General features: G+C 47.2%; 1 protein-coding gene across 2 annotated transcripts in view; it reads left to right on the forward strand.

The window, feature by feature from the left end:
• The window catches only part of LOC139057471 (transcription factor Sox-5-like), an 884,741-nt gene that overhangs the window by 289,401 nt on the left and 583,152 nt on the right, over nucleotides 1-12,188 (forward strand). Inside the window, exon 1 of one of the 2 annotated variants that reach the window (XM_070535790.1) lies at nucleotides 472-824. The exons of the other annotated variant lie outside the window; for it this stretch is intronic. The gene's annotated coding sequence lies outside the window, so the exon portion shown is untranslated. Of the gene's footprint in view, nucleotides 1-471; nucleotides 825-12,188 lie in introns of those variants that run through there. 2 annotated transcript variants of the gene reach the window in all.

The following is a 12,188-nucleotide window of genomic DNA, read 5'->3' on the forward strand; positions in this document are numbered from 1 at the left end:
GCTCGCTCGCTCGTCGCTCGGGGAAAACTGGAAGAAGGCGTGACCGACGACCGGCTGACGAGTTAGCGCTCCTGACGCCGCCGCTGCCGCAGCCGCTGGCGCGCTTCGCCAGCTAACAGACTCGCGTGTGCGCGCCGCCAGGCTCTACCCGCGGTATCTTCCTCGCCCCGGTGAACTTTTCGAATGATATCGCAGGTGTCAGCTCTGCGCTGCGAGGCCAGGAAGCGCGTATTAAAGAGGACGCGCGTCGAACGGTTTGTCGCCGCCCCCGCAGACTGGCGCGTGTCGCGCCGTCGGGATCCCTGAGGGATTGCGTGCCCGCGAGAAAGATCTCGTCGCACTGTCAAGTGGCTTGCGGTCTTCGTCCTGGTCGTCGACCGCGAGGGTTTCGACTCCAGGAAACGGCGTCCGACTTGTCAAGACTGGCGTGTTAATCGTCGCCGCCAGACTATCGAGCCGTTCAGACCAGGGATCTGCCTCAGGGCCAGCCTTCTGAAAGCCTTTGCACGACAGTGCTAGAGGAGGAGGAGAAGGGCCCCATCTTTGGTTTTCCTTGTTTGTTCGCCGCTCGTCGCTGGAATGCTGCAGGATTCACACTTGGAAGGCCTACTAACAGTGCGGTGACGACGCGCCCTGCGCCGCTGTGGGAAAGAAGTGTCGCGGCGACGGTTACCGGTGTGCGACGAGGAGAAGGCGCGTTCCCGGAGCTTTGGATTTGAACTGGCCCCACGTGGAGGAGGAGGAGGAGAAGGAAGAGCAGAGAAGACGTCCCGCGGGCCAGCGTGCCGTTGTGCTCTCTCCGGAGAGGGGCCGGGGTGTATTGCGTAAGTACGTGTGTCTCTCCACTCAGTAACTTTTCCCGCGCGCTTTCTTTCGCTACTGTACCTTTTGTGATCTTCTTTTCCTTGTTTTTGTGTGCTGGCAGTGCTTGTTTTTGCTTTGTGACGAACGCTGACAAGCGCCACTCCTGTCATGTTAACTGGCGTGGGTGCAGCCGCGTTTGTCAGCAACTTGCGTTGACGTGGACTGCGCCGCATATAACCGCCCAACTATTGTTGCTTAGGCGATGTCTAAGCAGGAGTGCTGCTGTTATTTTTCATATTTTCCTGGATATACATAACCATCTGTGAAGCAAAAATAAATAAATGACTGGGGTGTTGTCGTAGTTGCCGGATAGACCATTTTACCTTCGACCCCGCACGCAGCACTTTTGACGTGCTGGTTAGAGGCGTAACGTCATCGCTTGTGATAGCTTTTCTGCTCTGTCATGCAGTATTAAAGATGACATAAAAGCCATACTCAGCCAACAATGACACTTCAGCTGTCGACCCGCCGCGGTGGCTTAACGGCTGTGGTGTTGCGCTGCTGGGCCGCTATTTTGTAGTGATGCCTTATGCTTTATTCTATGCTATTCTTATCATCCAGCACACACGGCCGCCCGATCCCGTTGATAATGTGGGCAGACCATCGCTCTGACCACTGGCCAAGCGCGAAAAGCGTGAAAAAGCACAGAATCGGAAAAGGCATCACTACAAAATACCGGCCCTGAGCGCGAGATCGCGGCATCAAATCCCAGCCGTGGCGGCAGCATTTCGATGGGGCATAATGTAAAAACGCCTGGGCACGTTAAAGATCCCATGGCAGTCAAAATTAATCCGCAATCCCCCACTACGACATTCCTGATAATAAAATCCTTCTTTTGGCATGTAAAACCCCATAATTCATTTCAGCTGTTGATTGAAACCTGACGTGTAACGCTCAACAAACAGTTTGCGTGTTGGGTAATCACACTTGTGTGAAACTTTTTTTCTTTTCAACTGTATGCAACTCCACATTCGCTTCTTCAATGTGCGTCAACGTAGGTGTTCCCTGTTTATTGAACGGAACGGTACTTATCTGTTTTCTGGCGCCGACACCACTTGACCAAAAGCATGCCGGCGAACAAATAATCGGACGTGGTCGTGATTGTCATGATGATGATGCTGAACGACGAAAATAGCGTCACGACGCAGCGACGATGTTTGCGGCTGCAATTATTGTGATTAAGTAAGTTAAGCAGTGGCAAGAATAACGAGCGCCTGTTCCTTTAAATATATTTTGTCTTATTTCGAGTTTTACCAGACGTGCAGCTACGAAACTCAACATGCTTCTTCCTTTATATTTTTTTATAAGAAAAACAACGCCGTCGTGGTTGCAACGCGTACCTCACCGTCGGCTGGGAAAGCTAAATGGGATAACTTAGACACTCCCTGCCTGCAAATCTGCGCGAGGTTTCTCTGTAGAAGCGCGCCATCTTTCTTTTGTTCAAAGCGGGAGCCAGTCATGCAGCGTTGTTAGCCTTCGCTTCTCGCGTTAAACCCAAAGCGTGTCGCGAATTTAAATTCTCGGCGTCTTTATCGTCCGACAGAAGCCATTGAAAGGACCCGTGCCACCTGGTTGCGCGGACGCCTTCGAAAGAAATGCAAGATCTCATCTGCACTGTTTATTGTCGATCGTTCATAATAACGTCAGTGTGCCTGTTCAAGGCCGAATCCTTCGTGTAGCGACCTCATCTGCATTCTCTGGACGTTCCTTCATACAAGTCCCTGCTATTCCTGGCCCTCCCCACATTTCTAGACGCGCCAACTTGATCGAACCATAAACTCAGATTCCAGTCGAGACGCTGTTATCAGCCTGCGTACTTTATTCGGCCGATGCGAGAACAAATGACCTTCACATTGAAACGGGTTCACACGTACAAAGATGCAATGAAAAAAAAAAAAAACTCTCTAGGACAGTGAAAGCATTTCGAAACCGCAGCGCTGTGCTTGCATGCAAACAACCGGTTTGAATGCCAAATGGCTAACTAGTGAAGTCATAGTATAACTACGCACTGGTATTAAGTTGTAAATAAATGCAAGCGTTTGAAAATAAACCAGTCCAATGATTTGAAAGGCTATAACAATTGCGTCCTTTTTCTGCCTTGATGAGGCCCATATTCTTGAATTACTAACATGTTCTACAATAATAATAATAATAATAATAATAATAATAATAATAATAATAATAATAATAATAATAATAATAATAATAATAACGCCCTCAACAATGTATGGGGAAGGCAGTAAAAAATCTAATAACGCTTGGTGAGGTTCCCAGCCCCTGTACAGTAGGGAGTGGCAAAGAACTGGATCTGTGCTACTTTCGTCGCGCAATAATAAACCTTTGACTTCCAGTTTTAGTGCGGCATTTGAATATTTATGTGACTGGACTTCGTGTTAATGTGGTTTGGAGTTGAACTTTAGTTTTAACACTTAAAACAGGTACAAACAAAACATCATCTGCAACGGCAAATATAGTCACTTCTCAGTAGGCATCACTGATTATAATAATGATCAAATTACAATAAGCACAGTGTATAAAACAAAGCAAATTACAATAAATATATAGAGTTTGGTCGCGTAAAATAGTGGATCTTACATCAACATTATTTCTGAAATGAATGATAATGGGAATTTAATACCGAAATTATTATAAAAATATAAGTTTACGTTATAAAAACTCGAAAATTATCAATGGTTTCGGACAAGTAGCAATATGCAAGGTGCGTGAGGTGGCAAAAACATTTTTTCTTTCTTGTTGTTGTGTTCTTGCGCTTTTTACTTGTTCGAATGGCAAGAAATGAGCTAAAAACCATGACAGGATACTGACTGTGGTCTGTATTGCTATCCAGGCTGCTATTAACAGTAACTATAGAAACCAACCTCTGAATGTCCAGGTGATCCCGTTAAACTTACCGCTTTCGCATTAATCATTGAAAGCGCGTGCCGATTACCGAAAGTGGCTTTGTGGATTGTTCGCCTATGCACTTAAGTTGTCAAATAAGTTCAGTGGTCTGCCAGCTGCTACAACAGTTCCAAAAACTACATTATTTCACGTTCACTGAAGCAGTCGAAGCAGTTGACATTTTAAGTTTGCAGCATGATGGAGGTTTGTTGGGGAATTTTGCTTTCTCCGCAGGAAGGTAAACTTTCAGTTCAGGAGGGTAGGCTTGCTTCTAGGGTGAAAGCACGCGATTTCAAACTCTTAGATGATGGCGCTGCATCCTGTACATATACTTTTTTATTCGTCGATGTATACTTGAAGTCGCATACTGATACGGTTTTCTTTAATGTGTGTGTCGTGAAATGACGCGCTCTGAAGTTTTATATTGAGCTACATTCTGATCGGTATTTATTTAATGCTTTGAATAGCCTATAGAAGATTCCAGAAAGCTTACGTCGTCCAGTAACTGCAACGACTTCCAAATTACTACAGATTACTTGCTGCATGGTTTGACATTTATGTAGTGTTTCATTCGCGGATTGAAGTGCAGTCAACGTACGTTTGGTTGAACACCTACGAAGTAGGATATGTCTGTACGTTAGGACATCCTTTTATTTTAAACGAACATAAACCAGTCATTGTTGCAACACAATGTATGATACCCATTTTAAAGCGAGGCTTTCTTTGCCTCCTCGTCACACTATGTTTGTGCTGCCTTGCCGATTATACAAATTCAGTCACTGCGTATGTGCGACCGGGTATGTGTCACGGGTATGTGTCCGGGCAGACAACTTGGGACACTACGTAAGTTCAACTGGGTATGTGGCACGCAGTAAGCGAACATCCTTGGCCATTCTCCCAAAATGGGCATGTCCCACTAGATAGGTGTCCAAATAGGCAAACAGGACAAGAGGCAAGCCGTGAAGAAGTCGGCATTAAAAGCAGCGTGCATTGAGCCAGGAGCATTCAGCTACAAAGAACTGAAAAAGTCGGCAACAGAAAATTGGAGAAGTTGGATATAAAGACTGCGAAGAAGAAGTTGGTAACAGAAGCAGCCGTGTGGGGAGAAAGAAGTCACGTGAACGGAAACTCTGGCAGAATTGTTCATTCTCTTGTTTTAACATACTTCATTTAACCAACCAATTCATAGTCAACCCTCCACTGTGGGTACGCGTTACAACCACCCAGGAGAACAACAATTGCAACAACAACTCATCTAGGATGACAATCCATGTGTGCGAATAGCCGAAACGTGTCATGTATGAGCCGTGTACTACAGCCGGTCTCCTATGCCCCGCTTCTCCTTAACATTCTGCGCCATCTATCAGCGGCGCCGTGAAGTCCGTGCATACCCAGTAACACATACCCAGTGATCCAAGTGGGCCTTAAAGAGGTTCATTAAAGAGCGACACACATTCAGCGTCACATACTGACGGGAACGGCTCACATTTTTATATTTGTCTACTTTCGGGATCGACCCGCATTGTTAGACTGCACTATCTTCGGGATGCACCCATATTTTTGGTTAGGTTAGGCAGCCGGAATGAAGCTGGTCTAAAAATGCCAAGGAAACCTTTCACATTGAAATGGGTCCCTTCTCAGTTTAGCCGCCGCCTGCTTGGCCTATCCCAAGTAGTGGGTAAGCGCCATGCATTTAGGATCAAGCAAGCAAACAAGCAAATGTGCATAAAGTGAGAGCGTTGAGCGATTCACATAGAAGTGATGAAGAAGAAGCGATAACATTTCAATAAACATCAAAGAAAGGTTTAACCAATTTGCACAGATAATTGGGATCCGCCGATTTTTCTTGCTTACCTTTAATAGATCAGCACACAACCGGTTCACAAAATATATGGCCATCAGTTAATTAAGTCTGATAAATACCATTGACGTTCCACTTCAAACCAAGGATAAGAGAGCGTGCTATAACTTATTTCAACCTGTTCAAGTCAAAAACGTTGCGTTTGATGCAATTCCTGAAAACGAAATTATGCAGTCTCCATACATGGTGGGAATATATGTTATGCGAACTATTTTGCAGGTGGCTGGCTATCCAGCATTGTTTAATATACTGCAAAGTGTTACCAAATGGACGAATATGTTTGTGGAGAAGGGAGAAATTGCATGTGTGACGAGGACGTGTATGCCAGGAGAGCAGCAAGGCGACGACATTAGCGATAGTATGAAGGCGACGGCGATGGCACGGCGACTGTGTTTTTTTCCCCCCGACTTCGACGATCAAACCTCACAATCTTTTCTGTTACAACCTGGGGTCACCCCGAAGGCGGTGCGATGTCACATAGCGTCTCAAAGTGCTAGTTGACCTAAGAGAAATATGCATGCGTGTGTGGCGGAATTAGTAGAGCATTACACTTTTGTGCTGAGGAACCCGGGTCAACGCCACCATCGGACACGCAATTCCTTTCATTGAAGACGCCGAAAAGAGGCGACAGGAAGACGGATATCCTATTTACCGGAAAGAGCCTGATATGAGGCAAAGAACGCTTTTCATTAAATGTGGCCTCTTTGTTAAGAGATTGGTCTCGAGTGTCATATAGACCGTTTACAGCACCATTCTGATGGGCGCCGCCATGTTTGGTCACGTGACCACGCCCGCTATTGAGCGCCCTCTCATCGGCCTTTGCTCGCTTGCTTGCAATGACCACGGTGGCCGCAGGCATGGCTCAGGCAGCCGCCATTTGAGCCATCGCGGTGAGCAGTGAAAGCTGCAGAGGCAGTGCATACTTTCCATTTATCCTTTCTGGCTGCGCTGCAAGCTTAACAAATGGGCAAGCTTACTGGAAGAAAGCGTTGAATGTGTCGGCTTGATGTATTCTCTACCTTATATGTTCTACTCTCGACATTGCTAGATTTGTAATGCTGTTACGGCCGTGCGCCTGTTGTCGTTAAGTGTATGCGCAACAACTTTGTTCGGGAATGGCCCCGTGTTCGCGTGCTGAAAGTATCTGTTTCCGACCACGGTTCTTGGTTCCGACCACGTCATTCTTTTCGCCAGTGCTGATCACATAACTTGGTGATTGTTCTACAGCGGAGCTGCATATGGCTAGGATGCCATAAAGGTTTTGTGTCCGCACACAAAAACTATCATCATCAATTGCTCATATCCCCTTAATCACTCATACCCTTGTAAGCAAGCAAAATATGCAATGGCTCATAGCCCCGTAAGGTTCATGGCTACTCACTTTGCGTGCATTAATTGCGATAACACTACCGCTGTGGTCGTTATCGGACGGGACCGACAAGGGAGTGGTTTACGTGTTTCCTGTTGCAGACATATCCCTTGCGATGCCACAACGATCCGTCCCAACCAACCACTGGGTGGCGTACGTGTACCGATGTGACATTATCAAAGAATGTGTTTGCAGTTGCGAGTATTCCGATCAGGGTATATCATAGCGAGCACAAAGCCATTATGACCGTCGTTACTATGCGACAATGAGTGATGCCAATAAAGTTTTTACCTGACGTTTTCTTACTACGATCTTTACAGCTCCGCTTGTCACCCACCTTCGCAGGGCGCAATGGCCTTGATTTTTTTTATTCCTTACATCTTTTGTTTCCTTGCAATAAAATTTTTCAGTTGCGAGTAAGCACCACGTCCTGTCTTCTCTCTTCGTTCTCGTCTTTGTGCGCTTCTACAGTTTCAAGATGCAAGCAAACCAACTAGCCCAGTTGTCCATTGTGTTACCCTTCAATCTAACATTGAAAAAATTCACTGACAATCACGATACTTCCTAATGTGAAATGTGAGCACAGCTGTATACGTGTTTTCATTTCGTAATTTATTGACTGCGAATGGAGTGAAGTGTGGCGCGACTGCTTCGCTAATCGGGAGATGGCGAGAGACAGCGCGTGGGTGAACCATGGGCGTGATTAACAGCAGCCGCCGCAGATTGACCTTCGCTCATGCAGCACTTTGTCTCCACATATGGTATCAGTGGTGACATCGGTTAACAGACGACGCGTGCTACTCTGGCGCCATCTCGTAGTCGTCGTCGCCACAAAGCCCGTCTTGCGCGGAACCACGCTTATCTTCCCACGCTTTCGCCATACTGTCCTCCTCCGCTTTCCTTCTCGCACTCTCTTCGCTATCGCCGTCGTTCATCCGCGCTCCGCGTTCGCTCTTCCATCCTTCGCTGTGGTCGTTCGCTTGATCACGAGGACGCCGAGGGACGACGCCGACGCTGACGCTCGCCGCAGGAAAAGGTACTTAAGAGCTGCACTCTAATATTTTTGCGCACATCTGGACAACTTCCTTGGAGTGGAAAAATATGTTCACTTGCCTACTGTTCGATTCGCGACGCAGAAAGAGAACTCGCGACGCCCTTCTATTATTTCACGTTTGAGTTCACTGCTAGGAAAACTAGAGTTGATCTAGTGTGTCAGCCGCGCTTGCACAGCAGTAGCATTGCGCTGACTTGCATGCTTATCGACATTCAACATTCCGTTCCAGTGGTGGCGGTAATGCTCTGTTGTTGCTTCAGGCGGTGTTAGCGTGCCAGTCATTGCCTGCAATCGGATGTCAGTCATGGACGGCAATTGACTATGCTGCGCTGGCAGTAGAGGTTTGGTGCTCGCCTTGCGGAAAGGAGTGCATAACGAACGGTCGTAAACATGGACACTTCTTGTGCAGCTGAGGCGGATGAAACTTGCACACAGTCTGATCTCACACATTCAAGGCTATGTCGCAGTCCTTGCAGTTCATGACCGAGCACGTGCGCTTTCCCGCTGCTTTTCCAAATTTAAATGAATAGGACTAAGCGATCGCTGGCCTCTCGGCGGAACTTTGCTGGAGCGGTGAGTAGTGGCGCTGGATGTCTGCTTGTTCAGAAGGCGTTCAATGGCGGTTCGCCTGTGGCGGCCCCTGGTGCGCAGGGAGCAGACTGCTCGATGTAAAAGGTCTATATGACTGGACTGGAAAAGTGGAACTCTTACTGTGAGAGGACAACGCACGTAATTTTGGACTACTGCATCCTAGCTGGCAGCAGCAGTTGCTTACATTATATGTTTTATTTTGTTGGACCCCACGGGATGAGAAATGTAATCGTATTCATTTATATATTCATTTATTTATTTATTAGTTTATTTGTTTGTTTTCTTATTTGCTTTCCGCATTTTTCTACGTTACACTTTATGGCGTCCAGAAAAAATGTAGAGATAGAGGTGGAAGTGATAGGGCAAGAGCAGGGTAGGGTAACAAAGCTGAATCCGGATTACAACCCTGCATTGGCGAAAGGTAGAAGGAGGTAAAACAACGATCAGCCCAAGCACTCCGTACAGATGGTTAACCAGCGCAGCTGAAACGTTCGGCCCGGTGTTTATCACTGGGTAAATCCCAATGGTTCATTAGCCTTTTTCAATTGTTGGTTACGTCATAGTGTTTCTTAATTAGTTAATTAACTAATTAATTAACCCGGGAGCAGTGGGAACGCGGAAGCAGTGGCACGAGCGCGAACACGCTCGTTCCACTGCTCCGGCGTTCGTCGCGGTAGCGCGGTAGCGGCGAGGGACGCCAATGATCCAGCTGTAGAAGAAGACGTACGACAACACTGAAGCTAATCCTGATGATGATAGTTTTTTTCTACACGCGGACACGACGCTGGCCCTTAACAGCTTCGCTGTAAGGAGATACGATAGAGTGAAGAAAAGTTAAACCACGCATACACTCAGTCTCAAACGTTCGTCGCTCACTCACAAGCGACCACACAAGCCTGTCGGTTTCAGGAAATGCCGCTGTGCTTTTGTGGCTTTTTGCGTCGCAGCTTATTGTCTAATTGCACCAGGACAGTGCCGGGGGCAAGCCCGTGATCATCGAAGAAGCGGTAGTCGCACAACTTGTGCTTAATGGTTTCTTCAGATCCACATATGCTGCAATTAGTACACTGTCCGCCATTCCAATTAGGAACTAATAAGCGTTCCCAAAGGCATCGTCTATACAGCGGAAGCACGGTAACATTGCCTTACGTCATGTAAGACCAGCAAAGGTCTGTTGCTTAAACTGTGGCTGCACCCTATGGACTCGGAGGAAAATTAAGGCGGCATTGCTATGGATGAAAACGTGCCAATGGCAACAACTGCAGTAAAAGAGAACGTTGATACTATATCCAGGGCGCTGCAACAAGTTCCATCTATACCTCCTGGTCGCAACAACTGCTGATACGGCAGCAGAGAACGCAGTGCCACCCACCCGAACTTATCAATCGTGCCCCAAGGCACGCTACTCAACGCACTCGCAGTGTCGCGCCACGTTTACATAATTGTAATGTCAAATACCATGAATCTGGAAACACAGTGCGTTGAAGTTGAAGTTGAAGTTGAAGTTTATTAAAATTTTGACAATACAAGATTGTCATGGCGCCGGAGCAAAAGGCGAGACTATACACGCCTGACTAGGCCCCTGGCGCCACGAGCACAGCAGACAACAGTGCAAAAAATATATACATATATACACATAATATATAATATATAATATACACATCTTTAATCTCCCTCTTGCATTCCGCGGCATCGGCTCCACTCGGGACGCTCGCCCGGCCGCTATCGCCGGAAACAGTGCAAACGCTGGCCGTGAAATCGCAGCGTCACGCGTAACACAGGCGGCCTCCTGTGTTCCGGCCAGATTCCGGCGTGGACTCCCAGGGCCCGAGCCATGGACCGAGCGCCCTGTCGCGGAAGCCTCCACGCGGCGCGGACGTCGCATTGACGTCAAGTGGCGCGTCCTGCGTCTCTAAGCAAATATTAGCTCCCGGGCCACCAGCAAGTCGCGAGCACTATACCGATCTTGCTGTTTTCTTGTCCTTTTTTTTTTCTCTCGCTTGTTCCATCGCCGGCCGCTATTTATAATCGGATGCACGCACCCCGTTAACCCCTTGCTAGTTTCCGCTTTCATTGCGCCCGATACTTTCGGCCAATTTTTTAAGATTTTCTTTTTAATTTGTTTCTTGAAAGTGCGTTCCGTTGTCCTTGCAGAGGTCTTCTCTCTCTCTCACTCTCTCTCTCTCGCTCGCTCGTTCGCTGTTTTCTTTCAGCCGTCGCCTCATCGCTCTCGTTCTATTTGTTTTGGTTCGCCGTGTTTTCTCTGCTCGACAACGCCTCCATTTTTCACGTTGCAGGGCCTTTGCTGGATCGGAAAGGCTACCGGCTTTTTTCGGTGCCATCTAGCACGCTCACAAACACTCTTCTTCTGTGTTGTTCCTTTTCATTTGCCCGTGGTCAGGCATCCACAGGGTCCTCGCTGCCAAGTGCCTTAAGCCTAGTCCTGATCTTGCTTTTTCAAAAATGTCAAGGAAAGACGGGGCGTGTTCTGTATCTTTTCATCGAGAGTTGGCAGTGCGCTCTCCTCGCGTGAGATGGGCTGCTGTGTCGGTCGCAGTGGCTGACGCCATTTTTTGATGTAAAAAAATTTGGAAAAAGAAAGAGACAGAAGCATGGAGCGATGCTAACAAAAAAACAATGAAATAAACATGATCGGACTAAGATAAACGTTTTGCGATTCGGTTGACAAGCAACCGTGCTGGCGGAAATTCTGTTGTTGAAGCACTTTTTTCTACGATGGAAACGCATACGTGCGCAACAACTTTAGACGTATAGCGTGATATATTTCGATGCGTCCGCTCTATAACGGAGGTTTGTTTGATAACCCACGTTTACTTATTCTTACTTTCTTTAACTTCCAAAAACATATCATACTCGTGTCCTTCGTTTAGTATATTATTACGATGTTACATGTTCTCATTCTGCCATGTGGCTCCACATAAGTTATCGTGTAAAATTGTCCTTGTGTGCAGTAATATTAAAAATTCTTCTTCACCAATACCATTTTTAGGTACTACGGCTGCACTCTCAGTGTTGTCGTGGACTGTTTCCGTAAACCGCCGTCGTAATAGCTCTGCGGTAGTGATCGTCCCACCCGGTTGCCAACGATGTAAAATGAAGTAGATAGAATGGCCGGATAGAAGTCGCATCTGTAGATTTCGAGCATCCACCATTTCTCCTTGAAACCTGAACCTCCAACCATCTCTGCCACCCGGATATTGACGAAGGGCGAGCACTAAGAACGTTACTGCCTCTGACTGACGCAGCCATTGGGCTACGTGCTATACGGTGCCTTCGACGTTGTCATGTATAGGAACCAAAATTTCAATGGTTCAGTGAAGATGACAACGCGAAGTGAAACGCAGAACACGAAATAGAGTAAGCAGAAGCCGCAGAACTTCTTGATAAGTGCGGGAAAAAAACAGGATGTTTGCGTCGGCGCACAGCTACATGTACGGGTAGTTCATTGGAATGACGGGAAGCGGACTGTGGGGTGATATCTCGTAGGACAACGCATACATTGCATACCGTGCGGGCCACGAGAGCCC

The sequence above is a fragment of the Dermacentor albipictus genome, chromosome 3, assembly GCF_038994185.2.
Source record: "Dermacentor albipictus isolate Rhodes 1998 colony chromosome 3, USDA_Dalb.pri_finalv2, whole genome shotgun sequence".
NCBI lineage: Eukaryota > Metazoa > Arthropoda > Arachnida > Ixodida > Ixodidae > Dermacentor > Dermacentor albipictus.